Here is a 10061-nt window from a genome sequence, read left to right as displayed (position 1 = left end):
TGAAAGTGGTGTATGTCACGGAGACTCAAAGGGCATTTTTTGCTCTACTCCCTCCTAACATGGAGTTACTCCCCCAATCATCCCTGAGATTCCATATTTAGAAAATCAACCGCCTGCCTTTGGGCCAATACCACCATTTCCTAATTTTCCGCAAGGACACCCACACAAATGATAATAATCTGGGTAATGAGGACACAGAGTCAGAAAATAATGAACAACCAAGAGAGCAAACTCCGAATATCATTAATTTGGCAAACTCCAAAAATGGAAGGATCATGGACTATGCCATCCCTGATTTTGAGCAATTAAATTCTGGGATAGTTAGGCCACATATGACCGCTCTCCATTTCGAACTAAAACCGATTAAGTTTCACATGTTGCAAACAAACGAATAGTTTGTCGGATTACCTTCGGAGGACCCACACTCACATTTGAAATCCTTTATGGAAATCACTTATGCTTTCCTGATCCCGGGAGTGTCTAATGACGCTCCGAGACTCACTTTATTTCCATTTTCTCTGAGGAATCGGACAAAGGCATGGTTTAATTCATTACTGCCGGGGTCTGTGCCTTTATGGAGTAACATGGCATAAATTTTTTTGCGAAAATATTTCCCACCAACTAGGAATGCTAAGTCCAGGAATGAAATTTTCCTTTTTAAATAAATGGACGATGAAGTTGTTCATGACGCTTGGGAAAGGTTCAAGGAGCTGTTAAGGAGATGCCCACACCATGGCATTCCCTACTGTATTCAACTCGAGACATTCTACAATGGGTTAAGTCCCATTGCTAAACAGATGCTCGATGCAACTGCGGGAGGAGCCTTTACAGCCATGACCTATAATGAAAGATATGAGATCCTAGAGAAAATTTCTGCGAATAATGGACATTGGGCTGATCCACAAGCCCAACCGCAAAGAAAGACAACAAGAATACATGATGTAGATGCATATACTGCATTGACAGCGCAACTCTCTTCTATGGCCAACATGCTTAAAAACTAACTTCTGGCCAAGGAGTGCAGTCAGCTGTTACATCACCTATTCCAGCTGTCCTCTTAGTGCAGTGTGTTTGTTGTGAAGGGGAACACTCTTATGAACTGTGTCCACATAATGCTGAATCTGTGAATTATGTTCATAACAGATTGAATCCCTACACTAACACATATAATGCTAGTTGGAGACATCACCCAAATTTTTCATGGAATAGTCCAAGTTTGAATCCCCCAGTTCATAAGCAAGAAGGAAACCCTAATTTTCAACAACAGCAACATGCAAGCAGTTCTAACCCTCAAAATCACCATCACCAGAATTTTCAAAGTAATCAACCACCTTTTCAGACCAAACCATCTCCACGGTCCGAATCATCATCTTCCTTGGAAGCTATGATAAAAAGACTGGTGGCTCAGTCCCAAGCACAGCAGCAAATGATGACTCAAAATCAATCTTTGTTCAATCAACAAAGTGCTGCCATCAGAAACCTAGAAACGCAAGTTAGTCAACTTGCTCTTAATCAAAATAGTAGAGCCATTGGTACTTTGCCTAGTAACACTGAAGTCCCGAGAGATCTAGGAAAAGAACATGTTAAGGTAGTGACTCTTAGGAGTGGAAAGAAATTAACAGAGACCATACCAAAAAAAAGTGAACAGGTTGTGTCAATACCTGAGACTATACCCATGGTCTCTGTTACTGAAAGTCCACCAAAACCTCTGGATAACCAACCTCCCGAGACCACCACTTTTGTTCCTCCTAAGTCGGACTATCCTTTGTTATTCCCATAAGAAGTTGCTAGGAAAAAGCCAATTGAGGATGAGGTTATAACAGGTCCAAAAACCAAGGTTGTAATCCGATCTGAACCTCAAGAAAGTAAGACCAAGACTCTAGGCACTCTAGACCCATCTTGCTCAACACAGTCAAATAAATCCATAATAAAGGCAGTTCCTCTTTATGTTCTTTTTCCCCAAAGATTAAGGAATCAAAAGGAAGAACTGCAATTCAAAAAGTTTTTGGAAGTGTTTAAAGCATTGCACATCAACATACCTCTTGTTGAAGCAATTGAGCAAATGCCCAGTTATGCCAAGTTCCTGAAAGACATTTTGAGTAAAAAGAAGAAGTTGACCGAATATGAGACCGTAGCTCTTACCGAAGGATGTAGTGCTCTTCTAACCAACAAAATACCYCCTAAGCTTAAAGACCCAGGAAGTTTCACTATTCCTTGTTCTATAGGTGGAAAGGAGATTGGTAAAGCCTTGTGTGATTTAGGTGCTAGTATCAACCTTATGTCCTTGTCGGTTTTCAACACCTTAGGCATAGGAGAGGCTAGGCCCACCACTGTCACCCTACAATTGGCCAATAGAACCATTGCTTATCCTAAAGGTAAGATTGAGGATGTCTTAGTTCAGGGTAACAAATTCATATTTCCAACTGATTTCATCATCCTGGATTTTGAGGCTGATAAGGATATTCCCATCATCTTAGGAAGACCTTTCTTAGCCACTGGTGGAAATTTGATTGATGTCCAAAAAGGAGAGCTAACCATGAGACTCCAAGACCAGAAAGTCACATTCAATGTCTTCAATTCCTTAAAGTACCCTGATTACTTAGAGGAATGCTCAGGAGTTTCTGAGATAGAGACAGTGTGCTATGAGGAAGGAGTTAGAAAGGCCTGTAAGTTAGAGGAGGAGGATAGTGTTGAGATAGGTGATGAGACTGTTGAAGATTTAAAAAGAGATGTCCCATTTGATGCTGTAGCATTTGAGTTGCTGGATAATAGTGAGCTTAAGAATTTTACCCCATCTATAATTTCACCACCTGATCTAGAGTTAAAGCAACTCCCATCTCATTTGAAGTATGCATTTCTAGCAGAAGGAGGTAAATTACCTGTCATCATATCATCTACCTTATACTTACATCAAGAAAAGAAGCTGATAGATATGTTGAAGTTGCACACAAAAGCCATAGGATGGACCATTGCTGACCTTAAAGGAATTAGTTCTTCTATTTGTCAACATAAGATCATCATAGATGAAAAGAACTTCAAATCTATAGAACCTCAAAGAAGACTGAACCTTGTCATGAAAGAAGTAGTGAAGAAGGAAATTTTAAAATGGCTAGATGCATGAATAATTTTTCCAATAGCCGGTAGTTCTTGGGTTAGTTCAATCCAGTGTGTCCCAAAGAAGGGAGGGTTTACAGTTGTCACCAATGATAAAAATGAACTCATCCCCACAAGAATAGTATCTGGATGGAGAATATGCATGGACTACCGTAGGCTAAACAAAGCCACTCAAAAGGACCATTTTCCCTTACCTTTTATTGATCAGATGTTAGACAGGTTGGCTGGAAGAGAGTATTATTGTTTCTTAGATGGATACTCCGGATATAACCAAATAGCCATATCACCCGAAGACCAAGAAAAGACTACCTTCACACGTCCCTATGGTACTTTTGCCTTTAGGAGAATGCCATTTGGACTTTGCAATGCTCCTGCAACTTTTCAGAGATGCATGATGTCCATATTCTCTGACATGCTTGAAAAATTCATAGAAATCTTTATGGATGATTTTTCAGTTTATGGCTCATCTTTTGATAATTGTTTGGAAAATTTAAAAAAGAGTCTTGAAAGATGTGAAGAGACTGATCTGGTTCTCAACTAGGAAAAATGTCATATCATGGTCAAAGAAGGAATTGTTTTAGGCCATTTAATTTCCAAAAGAGGAGTTGAGGTAGACAAAGCTAAACTTGAAATCATTGAAAAACTACCTAAACCAACCACTGTTAAGGGAATACGAAATTTTCTTGGGCATGGTGGGTTTTATAGAAGGTTTATAAAAGACTTTTCAAAAATTTCAAAACCTTTGTGTTTACTTTTACAGCATGATCAAAAATTTGATTTCACGAATGAATGTAGAAATGCATTCAACACTTTAAAGAAAGCTTTAGTAACCGCATCAGTAATTGTTGCTCCAGACTGGAACAAACCTTTTGAGATCATGAGTGATGCCAGTGACTGGGCTGTTGGAGCTGTCTTAGGTCAAAGGAAGCAAAAAGTTTTTCATTCAATCTATTATGCAAGTAAGACCTTGAATGAAGCACAATTTAACTACACAACAATTGAAAAAGAACTGTTAGCTGTGGTTTTTGCTTTTGAAAGATACAGATCATATTTGATGGGAACAAAGGTCATTATTCACACTGATCATGCTGCCATCAAGTACTTGATTTCCAAAAAAGATGCTAAACCTAGGTTAATAAGATAGGTTTTGTTGTTGCAAGAGCTTGACCTTGAGATAGTTGAATGGAAAGGAGTAAACAACCAAGTTGCAGACCATTTGTCAAGATTAGAGAAGCCTAGGGAGAACCTAGAAGAAGGAGAGATTGTTGAAACATTCCCCGATGAGAGAATTCTGTGTTAGAATCAAAGCCACCATGGTTTGCTGACATAGCAAACTATTTGGCTTGTGGAATCAAACCGTCTGATATTTCTAGCCATATGTTCAAAAAGTTTCTCCATGATACTAAAACTTACCTTTGGGATGACCCTTACTTATTTAAGATAAACGCAGATCAAATCTTAGGAAGGTGCATTCCTGAAACTAAAGTGGCAGCAATTCTGCAGCATTGCCACCAAACAGCATATGGAGGACATTTTGGAGGCCAAAAAACAGCTGCTAAAGTATTACAATCTGGTTTTTTTTGGCCTACTCTCTTCAAAGATGCCCACAATTTTGCACAAAGATGCAATGAGTGCCAAAGAAGTKGTTCCATTTCCAAAAGGAATGAAATGCCACTTAATGGGATCTTAGAAGTAGAGTTGTTTGATGTTTGGGGGATAGACTTCATGGGACCATTTCCAGCATCAAACCATTGTCAATACATTCTAGTTGTTGTTGATTACGTGTCTAAATGGGTAGAGGCCATGGCATGTGTTAATAATGATGCCAAAACTATGGTTAAATTTCTTCAAAAACAGATTTTTACAAGGTTTGGTACCCCAAGGGCACTAATTAGTGATGAGGGTACCTACTTTGTAAATAACTTGTTGAGTGGAGTTCTTGAAAAGTACAACATTAACCACAGAATAACAAATGCCTACCACCCGCAAACCAATGGATTAGCTGAGCTTTCAAACCGAGAAATAAAAGGAATTTTAGAAAAGGTGCCAAACCGAAGGATTGGGCTTCTAAGTTAGATGACGCTTTATGGGCATACTTGGACTATTTTCAAACCACCTATTGGTATGTCTCCATATAAGCTAGTTTTTTGTAAGTCTTGTCACCTCCCTTTAGAACTTGAACACAAAGCATTTTGTGCCATCAAGGAATTAAATATATGCCCAGATATGGCTGCGAGTAAAAGAAAAGTCCAACTGTGTGAATTAGAGGAACATAGGAATCTGTCCAATGAAAACACCAAGATTTATAAAGAGGAAACAAAGAAATGGTATGATAAAAGAATTCAGCACCAGGAATTGAGAGCTGGTCAGAAAGCCCTTTTGTTCAACTCTAGGTTAAAATTGTTCCTAGGAAAGTTCAAGTCCCGTTGGTCTGGACCATTCCTGATTCATAAAGTTTATCCATATGGAGCAGTTGACCTAGTCAATCCCGAGGACAATTCGGTGTTCAAAGTTAACAGTCAAAGAGTGAAGTTATTTCATGATCTAGTAGAAATTCCAGAGTTATGCTCTGTGAATTTTGTTACCCTTTGCTAAAAGCTTTGGTATTCTTTTTGGACTTTTTATAAGTCCAAATTGTTTGTGTGTAAATAATTAGTCTGCGTTAATTTCTATTTTTAATAAGTATTTTTATTATTATTTTTAATCCTGTCGTTATTTACTGTGTGTTTTGCAGTTTTGTCAGTCATCAAGAAAAGTTTGAAGTCTTGCTGTAGCAACTGGAAAACCCTAGCCTTTGATGGAGAGATTTTAAAATTTTTGAAATCTGAAAATTTTGAGTGGGAGAAAAAGCATGATGTCATCTCAAAAATAAATTTTTAAGGAAAAAATGGTCATCTCTTGTATTGCCAGCCAAGTGAGTTTACAAGTTGTAAGAAAAAGTAATTCTTTGCAATTGAGAGGACATCTTGTTACCACCTTTTCAAACTTCTTCTTAAGTTGTCAAGTAATTAAAACCTACCATTATGACTAATATTTGAAAACTCCCGGTTGAAAAGAAAAGAGACCTCAATCAAGTACCCCTCCCTTTTGCATGCTCCCAGTGCTTACATTACTAGTCATCATCTTCTTCCTATTCTACCCCTTGTTTTAAGAAAAACCCATTTGTATTCCAAGAAAACCCACTTTTCCCTCTTCCCTCCCAAACCAACTGTCTCTCTCACTCGATCGGTAACCGCTACCCATCTCCTACTCACCAACCAACGTTCAAAAATGGCAAGGATGAGGAGAGCAATGGTACGCGACCCTCCTCCGCCGCAAGCATCCGAAACGCCACCGGCGCAACCGCCTAACCCACCACCGCCGGTGGCTACTGCTGTGCGTACCTCTGCCTCACGAAGATAGCCAGCGAGGAGAGGAAAGAAACCACCCCTTCCAAAGAAAAAGGACGAGTCTTCCACCGTCCTTATCGATGAAAACTCACCATCGCCACCGCCGTCGCCGCCTCTGCCACCGCCGTCCACAGTCGCCGTCGACACCATTCCAAAGGAAGTGCCTATCGTCGCTCCCCCTCTACAAATGGTTCCATCTTCTGCCCTTATTCCATATGCATACCCTTTCAAGAAATCGAAGGAGACTGTATCCACTGTTCCGATTTCAAAGGAAGCCCCAACTTCATCTATTGCCACCAAAAGCAGGGAGATGCCCGAAAATGCTCCAAATGTACACTCTTCATCTGATAGCACTCCCCCTGATAGTTTATTCACTTCTGATTCTGAAGAAGATGAAGACCTTGCCCCTAATGCACAAACAGGGGAGATTTTAATGGAACATGAGGCATGCAACTTGGAGAATATTGTTGTTATTGAAAAGCCTAAAAGAACTCTCCTCTTGACTGCCTCTGGGAAAAGAACAGATGAAGAGGATGATATGCCTCATATCACTCCTCATGACCCCATTCCCGACCTCAATGAGGAATTTTTTGGGGAAGATGAGGAAGAACCCCCTGTTGTGGTTGTGCCTAAGAAAAGAAGGAGGTTGGTTAAGGCTTGTGCTAAGAAGTCAAAAATAGTAGTTGATGAGGAACCACCTAGGAAAAGGACTAGGTCTCGAAGGGTTGTGGTTGAATCACCTAGGAACTCAGAAAGTGATGTTGTAGCATCACCACAACATTCACCAAGGCCAAAGAGGAAAAGGGTGGCTATGGCCCAAAGGCCAACCACCATTCCAAGTTCAATCAAACCTCACAATGAATTCAGTTCCAAGGCTGCTGAGAAAATGCATTCTAGATTTCAAAACAAGGTTGGATTTCCAGATAAAGGATTTGATAGGCAGAGTGTAAGAGAGTTTGCATTTATTAGAGAAGTAGTGGAAGCCCATGGGATAGAGCAGATGTGTATGGTCCCAACCTCCTATAACTTGACTTTGATTAGAGAGTTTTGTGCTGAGTTGGCTGCCAATAGTACATCCAAGATCATGCTTAGGGGGATGTCCTTCACTTTCAATTTCAAAGCCATCAATAGGCTTTATGGCTTAAACCCTCCTAAGAAGACAGAATATTCAAGGATGGTGAGGAATGCAACCATAGAGGATTTGGCAGTAGTGTCAGATAAGATAGGGAAGCCAGGGGCAGATTGGGATGAGCACTCTAATTACATGCTTAGGACTTTTAAGGCCTACAACCTTACGGCCAATGCTAATGTATGGATTAACTTTTTGAGGCACTCCATTGCTCCTACCACTCATGATAGCTCTATATCAGTGGAAAAGATGTTGTTGCTTTATTGTCTGATTACAGGAAATTCCATCAACTTTGGAAGAGTGATTGAGAAGAGCATCCGAACATGCTCAGGAAGGAGTAGGGGGAAGATGTATTTCCCTTGTTTGATCACAAGATTGCTGGTTGAGAATGATATTCCTCAATACTGTGAGGATCAGATGGTGAAGGAGCAGGGAGAGAAATAGAAGATAGATATGAAGATTGTGTCTAGGCTGAGGGAGAAGAAAGACAAAAGAAATGGGGCTGGTGACATGTTGTGTCTCATGCAAGATTTGCTGGCCCAAAACAGCAGCTTGATGGACAGTTTGTTGGAGTAAAGGAATGAGTTCTTTGATAAAATTGATAGGTTAAAGGGAGAGTTGGCTGAGAAGGTAAAGGCAGCCGAGAAGAAGACTAGAGGAGACATCAAGTTGGTGAAGGCTGAGTTAGAGGCAAAGTCAAGTGCTCAAGTCAAGAAGTTGGGCAAGAAGTTGAAGGCCTTGAAGGAAGAGAATGCAAAGCTGTTTAGTGAAAATGCAATATTGAAGGAGGAATGCAAGAGGTTGAAGGACAACATCTCCACTTCACCTGCTCTTATGGAGTAGGACAGGTTCCATCATTCCCTCTTTAGCTTTTTTTGTTATTTTATTTCAACTTGTTTTGATTTACTTGAGTCTGGGATTATCTTTTACACTTTTCTAGTTTATTTTCTTGCAAGAAACACTTATGTTCATCATTGGCATATGCATGTATAGCCAAAATAATTCTTGTAGTCTAGCTACACTTTCTAATCATAAGGTATCTCTAGAACTAGCTTGTTTTGCTTGGGAACACACTTTGATCTACATTATGTGCTCAACTAATAAAGGATATAGGCCCTTTGTTCTTTTATCATATTTTAGCCATTTGTAGCCATTGCATAAACAACCCCCTATATACTTCCAATGAGGACATTGAAAAATCTGAATTTGGGGGAGGGTACCATCATTGATCAAAGCAAACACAAAAGAGCACTAAGTGCCAAATGTGGAGATCAAAGTGCACAAAGTGCATAAATCTTACATGAAATATTTGAGATCTAAAGCACCAAAAATGTCCCATAGGGGCAGGTGTAAACACCAAAAATGTCCCATAGGGGCAGGTATAAATACATTCAACAAAAGAGCATAAAGTGCCAAAAATTGAAAAAAGAATTCAATGTTGATCCATAAAAGTGAGAAAAGGCAAAGAGAGAAAAAAATATGCCAAATGAGAGTAAACCAGTGACTTCCAAGTCCTATTGATCTTAGACATATGATGTGTTGAGCATAACAAAGAGCAAATAAAGCTAGCTTATGGTTCATGCTAATGGTTAGATAGGACATACTTACTTGAGATTTATGAGAGCTATGTATTGCATTTTTGGCATAATCAACATGTGTGTGCACTTACTATTTTTCTTGCAAAAATTTTAAAACTGAGTCATTTTTAGTTGTCTTTTGGTTGCTTTGGGACAAGCAACAGTTTAAGTTTGAGGGTGTGATACGCACTAAGTATTTAGTGCTTAAAGCACCAATTTATTTTCTTTTAGATAGGTTATTTTCTATTTATATCCCAACTTTGAGTCATTTTATCTCTTTTCTCTATTTTTATGCTAAGAAGAATGATGAACCTGTTTTTGTTAGATTTTGGTCTAAATTGAACTTATTTTGGACAGGTTGATGCTGTGGGAATGTGGCAGCATGACCTGATGGTGGAGAAATAGATGGAAAGGACTTGGAGTTGACTGACAAGACCATAGGCTGACTTTTGAAAGACTTGTTAAGTTTGGACAACTATGTATTGTTAAGATTAGTTGGAACTTGTTAAGCTAATGTAGTTACTTTTTAACTAGTAGTTTACTTTATTGTACTTTCTAGTTGCTTTTGAACTAAGTTGGTGTAAAATGTCTAGTTTGCCCTCATTTCATCTCTAGTATAAATAGAGATGTTGGGGGATGTTTAAGACACACTTGACAATTCCTTAATCCTTTCTACTTTTCTCTCAAGTAGATTATCCTACTACTTGGAGAACAAGTTGCTTTCTAAATATTATTAATCTTTTGGCTACATTTCGAACTTTCTTTTTAATCGCTTTATTTACTTACTCGTTCTTAATATTCCGTCATTTATTTATTTACGCTTACTTGCATTTTATTTACGTCATTTATTTA

The 10061-nt window shown here is 39.0% G+C and overlaps 1 non-coding gene across 1 annotated transcript; it reads right to left on the bottom strand.

The window, feature by feature from the left end:
- Positions 1 to 632: 632 nt before the first annotated feature.
- Positions 633 to 739, bottom strand: LOC112516054. The gene has a single exon (XR_003069573.1). It is a non-coding gene; the product is annotated as a small nucleolar RNA R71 (small nucleolar RNA).
- Positions 740 to 10061: the final 9322 nt, after the last annotated feature.

Source organism: Cynara cardunculus (genome assembly GCF_001531365.2).
Source record: "Cynara cardunculus var. scolymus isolate 2C chromosome LG 7, CcrdV1, whole genome shotgun sequence".
NCBI classification, from domain to species: domain Eukaryota; kingdom Viridiplantae; phylum Streptophyta; class Magnoliopsida; order Asterales; family Asteraceae; genus Cynara; species Cynara cardunculus.
Note: the sequence above shows the minus strand (reverse complement) of the source record. Positions and strands in the feature narration are given on the sequence as shown.